General features: G+C 45.9%; 1 protein-coding gene across 4 annotated transcripts in view; it reads right to left on the bottom strand.

Annotated features, from left to right (window-relative positions):
• EPN2 (epsin 2) overlaps window positions 1-21,730 on the bottom strand; it is a 73,169-nt gene extending 51,439 nt beyond the window's left edge. For 2 of the 4 annotated variants that reach the window (XM_075899784.1, XM_075899786.1), the window contains exon 1: window positions 20,806-20,943. The gene's annotated coding sequence lies outside the window, so the exon portion shown is untranslated. Of the gene's footprint in view, window positions 1-20,805; window positions 20,944-21,581 lie in introns of those variants that run through there. The other 2 variants (XM_075899785.1, XM_075899787.1) reach the window with 2 other exon arrangements.
• Window positions 21,731-22,229: the final 499 nt, after the last annotated feature.

Here is a 22,229-nt window from a genome sequence, read left to right as displayed (position 1 = left end):
TGGATTCTCATTCATAAGAATGTGTTGAGGAAACTAAGAGCAAAGTGCGCTGGATCATGACTAGGCCAGGCAAGGCATATGGGTCTGAAAGCTGGTCAATGAGGAACAGCAAAGAACATCTACTTCACACTTCTGAAATGAGAATGCTCAGGTGGGTGTTAGGTAAATTAAGAGCTGACAGACTACAAAACAACACAATTTAAGCCATAGGGCAGGAAGCTCCCACCACAGAAAATCTGAAGGAGTGACGACAGAGATGGATGGATCATATGAGATGAGCTATGGGATATGCTGGCCAGAAAAAACAAGACCTAAAAACAGACACAGGACACAGACTATAAGGAAGACCTAGAAAAAGGTGGTTTGAGATTCTGAAAAAGAGGATGTGAAGGCTGTCATCAGCCTAGAAGACTCCTTTGAGAAGAACACTTAGAAATGAAGAAGAGCCAATGAACACAAACAGACAGAATAAGGAAAAATAGTAGTAGTAAGGAATGGACAAGCATGACGACTTTCTTTTTTAATTTAGAAAGAAAACTTTTTTCACTCTCTTCCTCTCATTCTAAAGATACTTCCAGAGTGTAAATTATTCTTTCAATCACTGATTTGTGTTATTCAGGAAAGAATACTCTTTGCTGACTTTTGTAGATCTCTCCATCTCTGAATGAACTCTTCCCCTCCTCAAAGGAGGAAGGGACAATCAAACCTGCTCTTGTGCTTTTGGTCATTTTACTCTGTTGCTTAAAGACTTCTCCCACATTTCTCTGCCCCTCCACATAAGAGTATTCAATTACATCCAGTCAAATTGCACAGGAGTCTCTAACCCAGGGATTCTCAACCTATTTACCACTGAGAGCCACATATGCCATTATCTGTGTGGTATGAGAGCCACATCCCTCTCTCCCCCTCCCCTCCTCTCTCTCTCTATATATATATGGTAGCTGTACAGCTCTGAGGATGTCACATGAGCAGCAGCTGTGTGCTGATTGAGTCACAGATTGAGAACCACTGCTCTAACCTATTAACATCCATCTACTAGCGAGGAGCTATGAATCCATCAATACTGCCCCTATGTGTGCATGCAAAAATATCATGCTGAACCTCCTACTGACTGTATTTTGAGCCAGTAAAATTCCAGCATCTGTGCATTAAGCTAACAGCAACTATTTCATTAAAGGAGGGGGAATGGATGTATTAAGATCACCCTCAATTTTGTTATCCCCTTTGAAGCGCTTGGTAGCATTTGCATACCAATCAAATCCTTCTCCAAAGAGCTGCAGACATCTTATTCCTTACCAGGATCGTCAGCATGCTCTTCAGAAGCTCACATCATCTATTTACCTGTAAAGGATATAGAGGACTATACCTTACTCTGCTTGACACTGTTTAAATTAAATATTGTTACATATTAAATTGATTTGTGATTTCAGTTTGTAAACAAGTACTTCATTGTTTCCTTAATACAAGACTGTTGCAAATGTTGCAGTGGCTTGGATTTTGACTCAGCTATCTCAGATCAGCCTGCATTATCCATTTTACAGAGTTATGGACTGAACCTCCTTGCGATACCACAAGGCAAGTTTTCTCCTAAATGCTAATATATGTTCTAAACACAAGACAGCAGCTAAAGTTAAAATAAACGCTTGCTGATGTTTCAAAAAAGTAGAGTAATGGAAAGGCAGAAGTACTTTACAAATCACTGTTACTCTTAACAGCAGGAGCGGAACATTAGGATGGAAACAGGAAGAACAAATTGTCAAAGATGGGAAACTGCCACTGTCTTAAAGATGACTTGAAAAGTAGAGGCAGCAGCGCTGGGGGGGGGGGGGGGAGGGCAGAGGAGGTTGCTCTGTGGCAGCAGCCCCTGTCTGCGGGGGGTTGTCCAATGTCGCTACATACAGAGGCTAATCTGTCTGAGCTGCCCGCAAACAGGAGTTGCTCCATGCCAGAGCAGCATCTGTGTGCAGGAACTCTGCTCCCCTCTCCCCACAGACAGAGGCTGCTGTCGCTCCACACTGTTAACTCTGTATTAGAGGCAGCAGCATGGGGCAGCAGGTGGAACTGATCTGCACAGGGAGCTGGTTTTTAAACTGGCTCTCCTCACAGATTGCTCCTACCTGCCACCCCGAGCTGCTGCCTCTGATACTGGGCAGCAGCGTGCGGTGGCAGAGGGCTCCCTGGAAGTGGGGCCAGGAGTACACTGGCTGCCAGCTCTGCCCCAGAGGACTATTGAATACTTGTGTAACTGCTAAAATTTGATGCAGTTACACAGCTATTCAATTATACAGTGTTTAACATCCCTAGTGTACAGTAAAGCATTGTCTACATCAGGGAAATTCTTGTGGGGGAAAATGGAAGTACTAAGGAAGTCTGCTGCTGGAATCATTTTCAGCACCAGGCCTCCTAATTCAGCTCACAAGATCAATCAACATGGTGATGAAAATAGTGTCACTAAAACAGGCTGACTACATTAGCACTCCCAAATTTTCAAGAACTTCTTTTGAACAGACAATGTCTCAGTGTACAAGATACTGTGTGGGTCACATCCTGAGCTCCCACATCCTAATTACATAACAGCCATACTGGGTCAGAAGAAAGGTCCATCAGGCCCAGGATCCCATCTTCTGACAATGGCCAATGCCAGATACCTCAGAGGGAGTGGGAGTGAACAGAACAGGTAATCGTCAAGTGATCCCTCCCAGTCACCCATTTCCAGCCTCTGACAGACAGTCCTATGCATCCTGACAAATAAGTATTAATGGACCTATCCTCCATGAATTTTTCTTGTTCTTTTTTGAACCCTGTTAAAGTCCTGGTCTTCACAACATCAGAGAAGCCTGATTCAATTAAGTGTTAAATCTTTAAATGTAAAAAACTCAAAAAATGTTGGATGTTAACAGCTCTCATATGTAAGCCTGTACTTTTTAAATCATTATAATTTTTCAAATATTTTATTCTGACTTGCATTCTTCCTTGATGTTTGCCTTTTCTAACACACCCCTATGCTCTCAGCAGCTCCAGAGACTGTCTTCAGTGAAACTGTGAAACAGTGACATTATAAATGCCACAGACATGTTAATCACTAAACTGTAATGAGTTTTTTCCTCTCCACTTCCCTCTAGGCTAGGAGCAGCAATGTAACTTTAATCAAAACAAAGTAGCAACCTATAAGTAAAGAGGGTGTGATTAAGAGGGGAATGCTATTTGCATCTGCTTAACATGTAAACAGTAATTGTGTCAGCTGGACTGCTTAAATCCCTCCTACTTGGATATTTCATGAACAGAAATCAATGTGAGAATCACTCTTTTTAAAACAAATAATTAAAACAGGAGTTTTAACAAATATACAGAAGAGGTTTATCTTCACGGATATCAAATATCAGCATCGCATTTAACATTTTCTCTCCTGTTTCAGGCACTGAAGTTAAAAAGGAATCTTAAGGGGTTTATTTGTAAAGAGTCAAAACAAAAGCCCCTGAATATACTTAACAATTTTCTTGTATAACTGTGTCAGTTAGGACTGATTTTTTTTAATCGATATGGTTAGACTTGTAAAAGTCCTAGGGTGCAATAGTGTACTGCACTGGCTATAAAGACAACACATTAGTAAAGTTATTCCCATTCCCATTATGGGAAGAGCTATGCCAGTATAAAGGTCTTTTATACCAATATAACTTCATTTACACTTTTGTAGCATTTTAACTATACTGCACAGTTATAAGGACAGCTTCTCAGTATAGAGATAAGCCCTACTGAAAATCCTTTCCCCTCCCATCTGCTAGACTATCAGTCTCTGATTTTCTGTTAAAAATCCCTAAAAATGTTGACAGATATTTCATGTATGCAGTGCCATGACAGAAAATAGCATAAGAAAAGAGACCCTTTATAGAAAACAGGGATATTAAACAGTTAACCAGTAAGCCTACCAATAAGCATGAGGCTTATTGGTATGTTTACCAGTTTACTGACCCTTGGTAGTGAGCTCTAGCAGCGGTCAGACCGGCAGTGGGACCTCGTGGCTGTGGCAGGACCCTGGCCAGGGTCAAGACTGCAGATGAGCTGGGCAGCAGCCCAGATGGCAGGAGCTGAGTCAAAACAGTTAACCAGTTAACCATTTAGCATCCCTAACAAAAGTTAGTGGATATGATTTCAGGAGATCAAAGGAGGACTGAAGAAGAATCACATACCTTGCAAACAGACCAGTAAAAGGTTAAAAAACAACTGGTTGAACTCTCTCATAGCATTTAAAACAAACAGTTTCTATATTTGGGTATGTAACAGTCCATTGCTGATCTCAGAATCTTCAAAATATAATTTTCTTTTATTTTAGCCATTTTGATTAGCTATCCCACATAATGACAGACCCCAAAACAATACTTGCCTTCTCTCAAGCTTCCATGAGAACCTAAAAACAAAAAATAACTCACTAAGGTGCCACCCTAGTAAAATGATTTATAATGTTGATAAAAGTGTTCCCTCTTCCCTTCCAAAAAGTAGCCAAAAAGCAGGCCGGACCATTACGAAGTTTACCGCAACAAAACTTAACAGTCTTCTGGATCTTTTGAGCAACATGCAGCTATTCGTATGCATTAAACCAGATGGGAATGCATTACACAGATTTTCAGAAGTAATGGTTAAAGTGCTAATTAATTATTTCTAGTCTATATTTGCAGTCCTGATGGGAAAAGTACTAGGCACCTATTTCTGTTAACCTGCAAACATAAGAAAAGCATTATCCTTACTTTCTGAGAAATGCACTATAAGCCTGATGGAATGATCATTTAACTTATGTGAACTCTGCATAACAAAAACAAAAATTAGTTTTCCCACCCCCAAAACAAATGCTTGAAAGCTTATTAAAAAGTCAAGCATGAAACACAACATGAGATAGCAATCATAAAGTTAGCCAGTTCATACTTTAGGAGGAAAATACTTCAAGTAAATAAGAGAACAGATGTCAGTTGCATATACTTCCAACTGATTGTTATGTAGAGAACACTTTTTTAAAATGATGAAATACCTGGACACTAGTCCTTTTACGGCTCACAAAGCCTCTATTAATCTGACTTGATGGGTAGGTGTAAAATTCATACATTCCTCAGTCCCCTTCTGCATCCCAAACAGCCATTCCTATTCACATTTCTGCAGTATCACAAGCTGGTGAAGTGTACTCCTGATGAGCTATCTGAATAATTAAAAGCTTTGAAGTTCGGGATTTCAAGTAATTATTATATTCTTTTCCTTTACATATATTTATGACAGATCATCTTGTGCACAGACATTTATTAGAGAATACAGCCGTATTAAAAGTACATATTTAAAAGTGAGACTCAAGATCAATGTATAGCCAATCTTGATTTTTTTTTTAATTATTCTGATAATTTTATATGGTTAGAGGCCTCCAACCCACCTAGTCCTATTTCTGCCTTCTTGCTGGTGCAAGCCTTACCCCATCCAGATAGTGTTGAATATCAGGGAAGAAAATCAACTGGGACAACAGGAAGCTGCCTAGACAATCACTGCTGGTTCAAGCAGTAGCAACCTTTAAGAAAATAAAGATAAAGGCAAAGCTTTTGTTCACCCAGGTTCTTGCTGATGTGTATGTCCTTCGCTGGGCAAAAGCCACAACTGTGTGAATGGGGGCAGGCTTTCTTCCCTCAGAAGAAAAATTACAGAAGGTATCAAGAATGGCTATTTAACTGGCCCCAAGAGCACTAACTCGGGGAAAAAACAAAGGAGAGCTACACCATGGAGTGTGCTTTTAGACATTTCATGAACAGTTCTTGTATGGGGAATCCAAGGTAGAAAATGTGAATAGATTAAGAGGTGATTCAAGAAGAAAGACGCTACCTCATATCACAGTATGTAGAACTTAGGAGACAAAAATCTAAAAGGAAGCCATCTTTAACACACACTGGTTTGCCTTTCCTTAAGGGATATCAGAACTGCATAAATAGTAACATGAATTTTTTACTATTATAATCACTGCAAATAAAGGTCTCAGTTGTGAATTGTGCAATCCTTACTCAAGCTGATGAGCAATTACTCATGTGAGTAGTCCTACAGAAGTTAAAAAAAGAGAATAATTGCTCGCCAATATGAGTCAAGGTTGCACAACTAGGATAAAAGTTATTAAGTTACAAAACAAATTCAGAAGGGGATAAAGTGCAATTGACAGAAAACAGACAAAAAGTAAATGAGACGTTTATAGTTAAGTGTGAGGAAGTGATTTAAACAGCCAGGCACAGCTGCACTAGGGATATAACCAACTGGTCGACTAGCTGATAAGCATAAGTTTATCGGATAGTCTAGTAGTGACTAGTCTAATATCTACCCCCTCCCCCTTGCTGCCTCTCTCAGGCTACGTCTAGAGAAAGTGCCATTATGTGATTATGCAAATGAAGTGCCGGATATTTAAATCCCGGCTTCATTTGCACTTTCAAAGTGCTTCATTTACATCCCTCTGTGGAAAGAGAGATGTAGTCTAGATACACCCTCAGAGGCAGCAAGGGGAGGGAGCAATACCCAGTGCTGGGGGGAAGCCAGTGCTAGAGAGAGCTGGCTTAAAAGCTGGTTCCCCCCAGCACTGACTCCACAAGGGGCAGTGGAAGCAGAGGCACAGCAGGAAAACGGCACAAGTGGTCTATGAGAGGCAGAATGGGGGGGGGGGGGGGGACATGAGGCAATGCTGGGGGGAGCAGGCTTACAATCTGGATCCACCCAGCACCAACTCTGGGGTGCCACCTGCCCCTCCTGCTGCCTCTATCAGGGCAGCAGGGGAGGGGAGAGAATGGGGTGGCTGCTGCAAAGCAGCCTGTATCCCACAGGGGTCCCAGCGAGGAGCTGTGACCTCCTCCCCCACAGACAGTCAGGGCTGGCTGTGGGTAGGGGCTGCTGCCAGAGCAACCCTTGGCACCAGGAACAGAGGCTGCTCCAGCACGAGCCCCTGTTCGCAGCAGCCAGGGCTGGTCAGACAGGAGCTGCTGCCAAAGCAGCCCTTGCCCGCAGCCAGTCCTGGCCTTCATGCACTGAGGCTACTCCAGCAACAGCCCCTGTTCACAGTGGACAGGGGTTACTGGACTCCGTGTGTGCCGGTTCATGCAGACGCTGCGTCTCTCCATTTTAAATGTAGTACAAGCTCATGAAGTGGGGCTGCTGCTAAGCAAGGCTCCCTGCCTGACCCAAACCCACACCGCTCCTGGAAGAGCCCAGCGTGACTCCGCGGAAGAGGTGCATAGGGGACTCAGCATAAGACCATAAGAATGGCCATACTGAGGCAGACCAAAGGTCCATCCCGCCTGGTACCCTGTCTGCCGAAAGTGGCCAATGCCAGGTGCCCCAGACGGAGTGAATCGAAGAGGCAATGATCAAGCAATCTCCACCCTCTGACAAGCAGAGGCTAGGGACACCATTCCTTATTCATCCTGGCTAATAGCCATTTATGGACTTAACCTCCATGAATGTATCTAGTTTTCTTTTAAACCTTGTTAAAGTCCTAGCCTTCACAGCCTCCTCAGGCAAGGAGTTCCACAGACTGACTAAGTGCTGTGTGAAGAAGAACTTCCTTTTATTTGTTTTAAACCTGTTTCCCATTAGTTTCATTTGGTGGCCCCTAGTTCTTATATTATGGAAACAAGTAAATAACTTTTCCTTATTCACTTTCTCCACACCACTCATGATTTTATATACCTCTACCATATCCATGCTTAGTCTCCTCTTTTCCAAGCTGAAAAGTCCCAGTCTCTTTAATCTCTCCTCATATGGGACCTGTTCCAAACCCCTAATCATTTTAGTTGCCCTTCTCTGAACCTTTTCTAATGCCAGTATATCTTTTTCGAAATGAGACCACATCTGTACGCAGTATTCAAGATGTGGGTGTACCATGGATTTATATAAGGGCAATAAGATACTCAGAGCCAGTACCCTGTACCCCCTCCACCCCAGCCCAGAGCCCCTTCCTGCACCTAAACCCACCTCTCAGAGCTTGAACTCCTCACCCCCTCCCAAGCGCCAAACCCCTGCCCCAGCCTGGTGAAAGTGAGTGAGGGAAGAATAGTAATAGAAATGTAGCCGTGTTAGTCTGGTGTAGCTGAAACAAAATGCAGGACTATGTAGCACTTTAAAGACTAACAAGATGGTTTATTAGATGATGAGCTTTCGTGGGCCAGACCCACTTCCTCAGATCAAATAGTGGAAGAAAATAGTCACAACCATATATACTTCCATATGCACTTCCTGGACACCACAGTACAAATCAACAATGGAAAATTAGACACCACTCTCTACAGAAAACCCACTGACTCATATAGTAACCTACATGCTTCCAGCTCCCATCCAGAACACACCATACGATCCATCGTCTATAGCCAAGCCCTTCGATACAACCGCATCTGCTCTAATCCCACTGACAGAGACCAGAAGCTTCAGGATCTCTACCAAGCATTTATAAATCTCAACTACCCACCCGGAGAAATAAAAAAGCAAATTGAAAGAGCCAGACTAATACCTAGAAACCATCTACTTCAAGACAGACCCAAGAAAACCAACAACAGAATACCACTTGTCATCACCTACAACTCCCAACTTAAACCTGTCCAAAACATTATCAATAAACTACAGCCTATTTGAACAGGATACCATACTCCAAGAGGCTCTGGGAGACAAACCCATAGTCTCCTATAGACAACCACCTAACCTCAAGATGATTCTTACCAACAACCACAGGACATACTACACTAATACCAACCCTGGTATCTTCCCTTGCAACAAACCCCGTTGCCAGCTTTGTCCACATATTCATTCTGCTGATACCATTATTGGACCCAACCAAGTGAGTTATAAGATCAAGAACACATATTCCTGCGCATCCAGAAATATAATTTATGCTATCATGTGCCGAAAGTGTCCATCTGCTATGTACATTGGACAAACGTCTCAGACACTTCGCCAAAGGATTAATGCCCACAAAACAGATATCAGACAAGATCACAAAGAAAAAACTATTTCTTGCCATTTCAACCAGAAAGGACACTGTCTCAACGACTTAACCACCTGCATTCTGCTACAAAGACCTTTTACATCTGCACTTGAAAGGGAATCCTCTGAACTATCATTCATGTTAAAATTCGACACTCTCCGGGGGGGGATTGAACAAAGACCCCAACTACCTTACCCATTACCAAGATAGCTTCCCCAATTATCACCTCTAATACCATTAGCTCACAGACATCTAACTTTCCCCACCTCTAATATCATTAACTCACAGACACTTACCTTCCTTCCTCTCCCCCACCCCCCGCATCCCCGTTCTGTTCTGAAATGTGATTTGTCCTTTTCATATGTGTTCATTTTTTTTAATTGTATCCTTTGGTATATATGGTTGTGACTATTTTCTTCCACTATTTGATCTGAGGAAGTGGGTCTGGCCCACGAAAGCTCATCATCTAATAAACCATCTTGTTAGTCTTTAAAGTGCTACATAGTCCTGCATTTTGCTTGAGGGAAGGCGGCGGAGTGAGCAGGGTGGGGCTTTGGGAAAGAGGGGGGTTGGAGCCTAAGCTGCAATTAAATTCAAAAAGTGATCCGGGACATAAAAAGGTTTTGGAGACCACTGATTTACAAGAAGAACAGTGCAACAAAGGAAGAAGTCTGATATGGAAATTGAATTGCTTAATATCTCCTGGTCTCAATGAGAACAGATGATAAATCACCTCAAGTTTCAGAAATATATTTCAATGAAAACAAAATTCTGTATAGGTAAGAAAATGAATTGTTAGACTCTGCACTGTTCAGCTCTAGGTTCCCAGCACCACCAGAAAGATAAAACGCTATTAACAAAAGAAGAGAGCCAAAGAATATTGTTTGAGAGGCTGAACTAGTTCAAATTGTTTATGCTTGTAATATATAAAAATGTTCACATTGAGGCATATATTATATAGCTGATAAATTGAAATGTATATTTGACAAGTATCTTTCCACATAAAAACACTATAAAGGTAGACTACAATCAAAATTAAAATGTTATTAGATCCATAATGGCATGGTAATCTGGAAATACACAAAAATAATTCAATGACATTAAATTATATACATTTGTAACTTTACACATGAGGAAATTTGAGCACATATTAAAGTTTGCAGAATCACAGCTCACCCGTGTAAGTTTACACATTTGAAAGGAAATAATTTGAAATGTAATCAAGTTCAAAACATTGCGTTAAAACTAGCTACTGGTATTACACATGCCTAAGTATCACATCAATGATTATGATTTTACAAAATCACATTTGCCTATTTTTAATACTCTCTCATCATCTAATGTGTGAAAGATCATTACTAACAACAGGAAAATAGCTAGAGCTCTGTGTGCATAAAAGTTGGTATCTGCATCCATAACCGCAAAAATGAGCCACGGATATCCACATCCATATTCGTGGGTATAAAGCAGATATCTGCAGATTTGCAGGGCTCTAAAAATAACTGAACTAACCATACAAGGCATACATACAAGGCAAAAACTGAACTAACCATACACACAGTGCTGACAAATGCATAGACAAATGCACAGAAACTGAAAAGAGAATTTTTCCCTCTAATCTTTCAGTTATGGTTCTCTAAGCTTATTTATACATGGGGTTATTCAGGAATAGCTATTGAGCTTCAAAAATGTAAAACCTACTTTAATTCAAATTAACTTTCAAATGTAGACAAACCATAAGGAATTCTTTTAACACTGGTAGGGAAAAGTATTTTCAGGCTGAATTGTATTTTTTTTAATTGGTGCTCTTTTCAAAAGCAAAAGTTGAGAAACATTTAAGCTTTGAGATCTGGACAAAACAACATTTACATTTCTTTTATCAGGGAGCCCTTTTACTTAGACAAATCTGGTTGAGGACAGTAGCTTGATGGATTGGGTTGCAAAAGCCACCATTAAAATGGAACTATTTATCAACACTTCAGAAATATTATCTAATAAAGCCAAACAAACCTAGATCTCTAAATCTAAAGTTACAATTGCAACAGTATAGTGCCAGTACAAAAGAAGTTGGTGCTTGCTTATTTTTCACTCGTGCTACCTTCTTTGCTGTTGGGCTCAACTTTTAAAACGGTATTTCTGGGTAGGATCAAGAAAGCTGTGGTCATTTAATTCACATAATGTCTAATAAGTGCATGACTTGAAAAGATTTTTTTCAGAGAATAGAAACAGCAATATTATACCAGCAACACAAGAATCATGAAATCTGGGAGCTTCAAAGTACACTAGGCAGCCCTCTGATATTGTAACCCAATAAAAGGACATTAAAGTTGGAAGGCCTAAAATTAGACCTATCCATTTTGTTTTACAAAAGTATGCACAATGTTCCTCTTCACTGTGCCTGTTGCAGTATTCTGAGCTGGCAAGGTATTGAAATATACTTAAAATCCTGCCCTTTGAAGCACTTCAGACGGCAGGATACTAGTACATTTTGATACCTTGCCTGTTCACATCAAAATTAGGCAAAGCAGAAAGAATAACTGCACTTGTATGAGCCAGACATGCTGGATTTTCTACTTGTGGGTCATCCAAGAAAATAGGTGGCATTCTGTAACTATGGGTCTGGAAGCATGAAGGATTGGATTTTTTCCCCCTTCTAGATTATCATTAATAATTATTCAAAAATCTTGATATATGGGACATAGCAAGCTTGGCAGTGACCCTTACAAATCTTAAAATTTGTTTTCATTTGTCAATATCAGTGTTCCTTGTAAGCTGTGAGTTTGGGTGGCTACTTAGGAGTGATTCAAATGTCACCCAGATGATTAGCAGGATGCCTACAGTTGACAGTATGTGTTTCTATTGGTGGCGCACATCCACATGTGCCTTAATGCACATAATTTATTCCACTGATGGATGGAAAAAATTAGAAGGGAAAAATGTTCAGTATCTTTAAGAGTGGCTTAAAATAATCAGTCTTATCTGTTCTGTAACACCACAGAGGATACAATATCCCATATTAGTGTATGCTTCTATTATATATCAGTCAGATAAGTCACACTCAGCAAAAGGACCTACATATAGGTACCAATTTCATCACAACGCTTTCTAGCTGGTATGAACTCAAGCTAACCTAGGGACCTTCATAGTTACAGATAATTTATATCTTGATATCCTTGAAAGTTTCATTACAATATTGATCACTCCTTGAAAATTTATCAACCTGCTTTATCAATACCTAAAACTTTTGACCATTCTCTGGTATATATTAGTGCTCTTCTGCATGAAAAGCCAATGCAATAAGCATTTAAGATCAAAAGAAAAGAAGACATCTGAGTTTGTCTGAAAATAATTTAATGCAAAATGAGTGAAAACATTTAGAAAATAAGTGTGTAACTATACTTTTCTGCAATGAACACTATTACAAAAGGTTTACTTTTTCTATTTTGTCCAACTAAGTATAGACTAAAAAAGGATGTTTAAACTTAGGGTTTAAACATCCCAATTTTCTAAGACCATGTTCGCCATACTTGGTATAAAATCATCCAAAAGAAGCCCCATATTACCATAAAAGAAAAACATGTTTGGACAAATAACCATTACGCAAAGCTCAAACTAACAGAATCAGAATTACTAGCATCCTGAGCCAGAAACTCCAGTCTACATGATTCTTAATGTCTGCAAGAGATCTGAAGAGTCAGAGGAAACAGTGATACTTAAATACACAATGTATATCTTTGCTGAAAAAACAAGAACAATATCAAAAAGTTAAAGAGAAAACCACAAGTTTAACTAGTGTTATATCTGATGTGTCTAAGTGGAGAAACGCATACTGTTGATACTACCAGAAACAAATTATAAATACTATCAAGTAAACACACACAGAATGAATAGTCCTGTGGCACCTTAGGCTATGTCTAGACTACAAGCCTCTTTCGAAAGAGTCTAGACGCTGTCTTTCAAAAAAGCAGTTTGCATTCAATAGTGCCTTTTTTCGAAAGAGGACTTTCGAAAAAAGGCGTTATTCCTCACAAAGTGAGATTTACCGTGATTGAAAAAACCGCTGCTTTCTTTCAATTTACTTTCAAAAGAACGCGGCTGCAGTCTAGACACAGGTGACTTTTTGAAAAAAGGCTACCCCCCCCCCCCCCCGAAAAAACCTTTAATCTAGACATCCTTAGAGACTGACAAAAAGATATCTATCATGAGCTTTCCTGGATAAAACCAGATGAAGTGGGTTTTACCCATGAACTCTCATGATACTAAATCTTTTTGTCAAATCTCTAAGGTACCACAGGACTACTTGTTTTTAAAGTTAATGGCAACCCCTCAGACTTTTTAAACAAAATTATATATACATATACACACACCCCCACCCACTCCAGCACAGTGTTGCTTGGGACCTTAAGGCAGGGAGTGTGTGTGTGTGTGTGTGTGTGTGTGTGTGTGTGTGTGTGTGTGTGTGTGTGTGTGTGTGTGTGTGTGTGTGTGTGTGTGTGTGTGTGTGTGTGTGTGTGTGTGTGTGTGTGTGTGTGTGTGTGTGTGTGTGTGTGTGAAATCAGAGTAGGGGGGAGGAGAGGCTCTAGACAGGGGGCTGTGTATGTAAGAGGATGAGCAGGGGGAATGCCAAAGCCTTTCCCCCACTTCCAAGATCCCTGTCAGGGCTGCCTGCTCTTCCCCTTCCCATCCCTGTCAGGGAGCAAGAGCAAAGTGCATAGCTTGTCTCTCTCCTGAGCTTCCTAGACAGAGAGAGGACTGCAGCAAACTGTGCACTTTTCCCTCACTCCCTGATGAAATGGAAAAGCCAGCAATGTTTCAGTACAAATCTGGGAGGGAGGGGCTTCAGGGCCCCCCCCCCTTCCCTGAAAGGTGCCTCAGGAAGTGGGAGGTTTAGAGCTGTGGCAGTCTCAGCTGGGGGATAAGGAGGTGGGGTGTGCCCGCCCCAGCCAGTCCCTTTTACCTGCCTAGTGATTGTCTCTTTTCTGTATGATTTTATGAGAAGCAATCCCATTTCAGGCACATCCCATTTTCCTGGCACAACCAAACCCTTACCTTGATTTCAGATATGATAAGAGGAAGCTGTACACTGAATTTGGTGGTCTTAACGCTTACCATTTAGGAGTTCTTGAACAAACTCTCTCAAATATATAGATAATTAAACTTCAGACCTAAGAAGTTCACCTTTGCTAATATGCAATAATCCTTTATTTAAAGGACAATAAGATTTAATTTAACATAGTTCAAGCAAAACTATGCACACTGCTGACCTAAATAGTCCTGTATTTTGCTTCTGCTGACCTAAAAGTAATCTACAGCAACAGGTCCACTACAGATAAAACAGGAGGGGAGAGATACTCAACACCTTCATATTAGTTTATCTAGAAAAACATACAATGGGTTGATATTATCCATGTGTCTACTTTGGTGAACAAAGTACAGTTTTCAAAACTTATCTCCAAAATCTGAACTGCTCTTAAATTAACAAATTAACCAACAACATTCAAGTGAAACCTGTAGCCTGGCGAATTTAAAACATGAAGCTGGCACTGTGGCATATGCAGTTTGGAGATTTATGGTAAATCTCTTCAAGCAGTTTTTAATCAGTACTGTACCAGAATATATATATCATGTCACTAAAGAAAAACTAAGAAAATTTCCCAATGCTTTTCCTAGCATGAAATCTGTGATCAGACTTAGTTGCCACGATGAGAACTAGTTGTTAGGACGCTAACAAAGACAACACTGATACTTAGAATCCAAAGGGTATTCATGACATTCAAACAAACCCTAGAAATCACCCCTGGGAATCACAGACCACATGCTCGCTCTCTCTCTCTCTCTCACACACACACACACTTGCCAGCCACACACCCTCCAAACCCAGACCTACATATATCCTAGTCTCAACCTGAGGCACCACCACTGCTTTTCAGACACACCAAACACCAACCTCCCCCCCGAAATACTCACAACCCACCCTCTGCAAATGTACACCCATAGTACCCAAACTGCCCCTAGACAGACCCCCTAAACCTCCCTCACCAAACCTCCTTCTAGACAGACACACCCCATAACCTCCTCCCTTCAAATACACCCCTTAATCCCAGACCGCCCAAACCTCCAGCTACACCCCTACACTCTAATCCCCAACCCCCCCAAATACCCGGCTACATCCCCTACCCCCTAAACCCGAGCCCCCCAAATACTCCATACCCCAAATATCCAGCTACACTCCTACCCCTAAACCCCAGCCCCCAATACTCCATACCCCAAATATCCAGCTACACCCCCACCCCCTAAACCCCAGCCCCCCAAATACTCCATACCCCAAATATCCAGCTACACCCCTACCCCTAAACCCCAGCCCCCCAAATACTCCATACCCCAAATATCCAGCTACACCCCTACCCCTAAACCCCAGCCCCCCAAATACTCCATACCCCAAATATCCAGCTACACCCCTACCCCTAAACCCCAGCCCCCCAAATACTCCATACCCCAAATATCCAGCTACACCCCCACCCCTAAACCCCAGCCCCCCAAATACTCCATACCCCAAATATCCAGCTACACCCCCACCCCTAAACCCCAGCCCCCCAAATACTCCATACCCCAAATATCCAGCTACACCCGACCCCTAAACCCCAGCCCCCCAAATACTCCATACCCCAAATATCCAGCTACACCCCCACCCCTAAACCCCAGCCCCCCAAATACTCCATACCCCAAATATCCAGCTACACCCCTACCCCCTAAACCCCAGCCCCCCAAATACTCCATACCCCAAATATCCAGCTACACCCCTACCCCCTAAACCCCAGCCCCCCAAATACTCCATACCCCAAATATCCAGCTACACCCCTACCCCCTAAACCCCAGCCCCCCAAATACTCCATACCCCAAATATCCAGCTACACCCCCACCCCTAAACCCCAGCCCCCAAATACTCCATACCCCAAATATCCAGCTACACCCCCACCCCTAAACCCCAGCCCCCCAAATACTCCATACCCCAAATATCCAGCTACACCCCCACCCCTAAACCCCAGCCCCCCAAATACTCCATACCCCAAATATCCAGCTACACCCCCACCCCTAAACCTCAGCCCCCCAAATACTCCATACCCCAAATATCCAGCTACACCCCTACCCCTAAACCCCAGCCCCCCAAATACTCCATACCCCAAATATCCAGCTACACCCCCACCCCTAAACCCCAGCCCCCCAAATACTCCATACCCCAAATATCCAGCTACACCCCTACCCCCTAAACCTCAGCCCCCCAAATACTCCATACCCCAAATATCCAGCTACACCCCTACCCCCTAAACCCCAGCCCCCCAAATACTCCATACCCCAAATATCCAGCTACACCCCACCCCTAAACCCCAGCCCCCCAATACTCCATACCCCAAATATCCAGCTACACCCCTACCCCCTAAACCCCAGCCCCCCAATACTCCATACCCCAAATATCCAGCTACACCCCACCCCTAAACCCCAGCCCCCCAAATACTCCATACCCCAAATATCCAGCTACACCCCCACCCCAGCCCCCCAAATACTCCATACCCCAAATATCCAGCTACACCCCTACCCCTAAACCCCAGCCCCCCAAATACTCCATACCCCAAATATCCAGCTACACCCCCACCCCTAAACCCCAGCCCCCCAAATACTCCATACCCCAAATATCCAGCTACACCCCTACCCCTAAACCCGAGCCCCCCAAATACTCCATACCCCAAATATCCAGCTACACCCCTACCCCTAAACCCCAGCCCCCCAAATACTCCATACCCCAAATATCCAGCTACCCCCCACCCCTAAACCCCAGCCCCCCAAATACTCCATACCCCAAATATCCAGCTACACCCCCACCCCTAAACCCCAGCCCCCCAAATACTCCATACCCCAAATATCCAGCTACACCCCCACCCCTAAACCCCAGCCCCCCAAATACTCCATACCCCAAATATCCAGCTACACCCCCACCCCCTAAACCCCAGCCCCCCAAATACTCCATACCCCAAATATCCAGCTACACCCCCACCCCTAAACCCCAGCCCCCCAAATACTCCATACCCCAAATATCCAGCTACACCCCCACCCCTAAACCCCAGCCCCCCAAATACTCCATACCCCAAATATCCAGCTACACCCCCACCCCTAAACCCCAGCCCCCCAAATACTCCATACCCCAAATATCCAGCTACACCCCCACCCCTAAACCCCAGCCCCCCAAATACTCCATACCCCAAATATCCAGCTACACCCCCCACCCCTAAACCCCAGCCCCCCCAATACTCCATACCCCAAATATCCAGCTACACCCCCCACCCCTAAACCCCAGCCCCCCAAATACTCCATACCCCAAATATCCAGCTACACCCCCACCCCTAAACCCCAGCCCCCCAAATACTCCATACCCCAAATATCCAGCTACACCCCTACCCCTAAACCCCAGCCCCCCAAATACTCCATACCCCAAATATCCAGCTACACCCCCACCCCTAAACCCCAGCCCCCCAAATACTCCATACCCCAAATATCCAGCTACACCCCTACCCCCTAAACCCCAGCCCCCCAATACTCCATACCCCAAATATCCAGCTACACCCCCACCCCCTAAACCCCAGCCCCCCAAATACTCCATACCCCAAATATCCAGCTACACCCCCACCCCTAAACCCCAGCCCCCCAAATACTCCATACCCCAAATATCCAGCTACACCCCTACCCCCTAAACCCCAGCCCCCCAAATACTCCATACCCCAAATATCCAGCTACACCCCTACCCCCTAAACCCCAGCCCCCCAAATACTCCATACCCCAAATATCCAGCTACACCCCTACCCCCTAAACCTCAGCCCCCCAAATACTCCATACCCCAAATATCCAGCTACACCCCCACCCCTAAACCCCAGCCCCCCAAATACTCCATACCCCAAATATCCAGCTACACCCCCACCCCTAAACCCCAGCCCCCCCAATACTCCATACCCCAAATATCCAGCTACACCCCACCCCTAAACCCCAGCCCCCCAAATACTCCATACCCCAAATATCCAGCTACACCCCTACCCCCTAAACCCCAGCCCCCCAAATACTCCATACCCCAAATATCCAGCTACACCCCTACCCCCTAAACCCCAGCCCCCCAAATACTCCATACCCCAAATATCCAGCTACACCCCTACCCCTAAACCCCAGCCCCCCAAATACTCCATACCCCAAATATCCAGCTACACCCCCACCCCTAAACCCCAGCCCCCCAAATACTCCATACCCCAAATATCCAGCTACACCCCTACCCCTAAACCCCAGCCCCCCAAATACTCCATACCCCAAATATCCAGCTACACCCCCACCCCTAAACCCCAGCCCCCCCAATACTCCATACCCCAAATATCCAGCTACACCCCCACCCCTAAACCCCAGCCCCCCAAATACTCCATACCCCAAATATCCAGCTACACCCCCACCCCTAAACCCCAGCCCCCCAAATACTCCATACCCCAAATATCCAGCTACACCCCTACCCCCTAAACCCCAGCCCCCCAAATACTCCATACCCCAAATATCCAGCTACACCCCTACCCCCTAAACCCCAGCCCCCCAAATACTCCATACCCCAAATATCCAGCTACACCCCTACCCCCTAAACCCCAGCCCCCCAAATACTCCATACCCCAAATATCCAGCTACACCCCCACCCCTAAACCCCAGCCCCCCCAATACTCCATACCCCAAATATCCAGCTACACCCCCACCCCTAAACCCCAGCCCCCCAAATACTCCATACCCCAAATATCCAGCTACACCCCCCACCCCTAAACCCCAGCCCCCCCAATACTCCATACCCCAAATATCCAGCTACACCCCCACCCCTAAACCCCAGCCCCCCAAATACTCCATACCCCAAATATCCAGCTACACCCCTACCCCCTAAACCCCAGCCCCCCAAATACTCCATACCCCAAATATCCAGCTACACCCCTACCCCCTAAACCCCAGCCCCCCAAATACTCCATACCCCAAATATCCAGCTACACCCCCACCCCTAAACCCCAGCCCCCAAATACTCCATACCCCAAATATCCAGCTACACCCCCACCCCTAAACCCCAGCCCCCCAAATACTCCATACCCCAAATATCCAGCTACACCCCCACCCCTAAACCCCAGCCCCCCAAATACTCCATACCCCAAATATCCAGCTACACCCCCACCCCTAAACCCCAGCCCCCCAAATACTCAATACCCCAAATATCCAGCTACACCCCCACCCCTAAACCTCAGCCCCCCAAATACTCCATACCCCAAATATCCAGCTACACCCCTACCCCTAAACCCCAGCCCCCCAAATACTCCATACCCCAAATATCCAGCTACACCCCCACCCCTAAACCCCAGCCCCCCAAATACTCCATACCCCAAATATCCAGCTACACCCCCACCCCTAAACCCCAGCCCCCCAAATACTCCATACCCCAAATATCCAGCTACACCCCTACCCCCTAAACCCCAGCCCCCCCAATACTCCATACCCCAAATATCCAGCTACACCCCCACCCCTAAACCCCAGCCCCCCAAATACTCCATACCCCAAATATCCAGCTACACCCCCACCCCTAAACCCCAGCCCCCCAAATACTCCATACCCCAAATATCCAGCTACACCCCCACCCCTAAACCCCAGCCCCCCAAATACTCCATACCCCAAATATCCAGCTACACCCCCACCCCTAAACCCCAGCCCCCCAAATACTCCATACCCCAAATATCCAGCTACACCCCTACCCCCTAAACCCCAGCCCCCCAAATACTCCATACCCCAAATATCCAGCTACACCCCCACCCCTAAACCCCAGCCCCCCAAATACTCCATACCCCAAATATCCAGCTACACCCCCACCCCTAAACCCCAGCCCCCCAAATACTCCATACCCCAAATATCCAGCTACACCCCCACCCCTAAACCCCAGCCCCCCAAATACTCCATACCCCAAATATCCAGCTACACCCCCACCCCTAAACCCCAGCCCCCCAAATACTCCATACCCCAAATATCCAGCTACACCCCTACCCCCTAAACCCCAGCCCCCCAAATACTCCATACCCCAAATATCCAGCTACACCCCTACCCCCTAAACCCCAGCCCCCCAATACTCCATACCCCAAATATCCAGCTACACCCCCACCCCTAAACCCCAGCCCCCCCAATACTCCATACCCCAAATATCCAGCTACACCCCCACCCCTAAACCCCAGCCCCCCAAATACTCCATACCCCAAATATCCAGCTACACCCCTACCCCCTAAACCCCAGCCCCCCAAATACTCCATACCCCAAATATCCAGCTACACCCCCACCCCTAAACCCCAGCCCCCCAAATACTCCATACCCCAAATATCCAGCTACACCCCCACCCCTAAACCCCAGCCCCCCAAATACTCCATACCCCAAATATCCAGCTACACCCCCCACCCCTAAACCCCAGCCCCCCAAATACTCCATACCCCAAATATCCAGCTACACCCCCACCCCTAAACCCCAGCCCCCCAAATACTCCATACCCCAAATATCCAGCTACCCCCCCACCCCTAAACCCCAGCCCCCCAAATACTCCATACCCCAAATATCCAGCTACACCCCCCACCCCTAAACCCCAGCCCCCCCAATACTCCATACCCCAAATATCCAGCTACACCCCCACCCCTAAACCCCAGCCCCCCCAAATACTCCAGCCCCCCCCCACACGCCGTACCCCCGAACCGCAGGCCCCCCCCACACCCGCTCTCCCCTCCAGCCCCCCCTCCCCCGCCGACCTGCCGCTGCTGCCGCCTCCGCCGCGGGGCTGGGAGCGGGGCCCGGGGCTCTGGCTGCGCGGCCGCCGCCGCCTCTGGCTGGCTCTGACACCCCCACGCACCATCCAACATGGCGGCGGCTGGGGGCGGGGGTTGGAGGCGCCCGAGCGCGCCCCCGAGGCGCCCTCCCCGCGGGCACGAGCGCTGAGCGCGAAAGGCGGCGCCGCCCGGCTCCCGCCCCGCCCCTCGCCGAGCTCGAGCCGCGGGGCGGGGGCCGCACCTGAGGGAGGAGTCACAGACACGCCCCCTGGTGGGGGGCGGGGGCGTTGAATGACAGCTCAGACTCTCCGCCCCTTGGGGGGGGGGGGAGATCCCCAACCTTTCCCGGGGGGGTTGGAAAACACAGACCCGCCCCCCTTTGGGGGGTTTGTGGACATCACAGAGGTGCTCCCCTCTTTGGGGGTGTTGAACTCAGACCCTCCCCCGCTTTTTGTGGGGTGTATGTGTGGAAATCCCAAATCCTTCCCCCTTTGGGGGGGGTGCAAATCACAGCCTCTCACCTCCCCAGAGACCCCACTTTGTCAATGCACAATTTGGGGGGGGGGCTCAGTCATTTTGCAGGCAGGCTTGGAAATTTCCCTCCAGAGAGGAGGGCAAATCACCAAGTCCTCAAAGCACCTGCCTTTGATTTCCTCTCCCCCACTCCTTTAAATAGACAAGAATCCATCTCCCCTTTTCCACCCCAGCAGATGGCCACCCCCTACCCCAGCTCCCCATCACCAGGAAAACACACTCACCTGGGGGGACCACCCTGAAGGACCATCTATTGCAGTAGCTCTAAGGCAGGCTTGTTTGTTTTTTAAGTTTCTTGCCCTCTTGTAAAGAAGGATTTTGCTCTGTGTGCTGGAAGAAGACATTGCAAAAGTCACTCCCACTGTGACAGCCTGTGAGCCCCACCCTGCCTGGGCAGTGACTACAAACCAGCATGGTTCTTAATTCCCTTCCCCAAACCCCACCCCACCCACTCCCAGAAGTGACTGAAAAATCACTCCCCTAGTCAATCCCTACTCACAGCTAATCTCTCCCCTATCTCCCACGCTCCCTGCCCCCACCTCAGACACTTAAAAACAATGTTTTCCCCTGACAATTTCCTCCTTATTTCACTTAGGGGAGAAAAAATAATTTTAATCCCCTGTCCCTTTGTGTCTAGTGCAGCAAACACCAAAACAACCTGAGTTGTGATTAGGGATGTGAAAGCATAACAATGTACACGGTTAACCTATGAGCCTGAGCTAATCAGTTAACCCTCATAGTTACAAGTAGGCTCCCAGTATTCAAGGAGAGCCACCTCCCCCCTTTCCCAGGCTGCTGCCTCATTTTTTCCAGGAAGAATGACTTTTGCGCAAAAGCCTCTTGCACAAAAACGGCCCCTAATGAATTATGCA

Source organism: Pelodiscus sinensis, chromosome 16 (assembly GCF_049634645.1).
Source record: "Pelodiscus sinensis isolate JC-2024 chromosome 16, ASM4963464v1, whole genome shotgun sequence".
NCBI classification, from domain to species: Eukaryota; Metazoa; Chordata; order Testudines; family Trionychidae; genus Pelodiscus; species Pelodiscus sinensis.
Note: the sequence above shows the minus strand (reverse complement) of the source record. Positions and strands in the feature narration are given on the sequence as shown.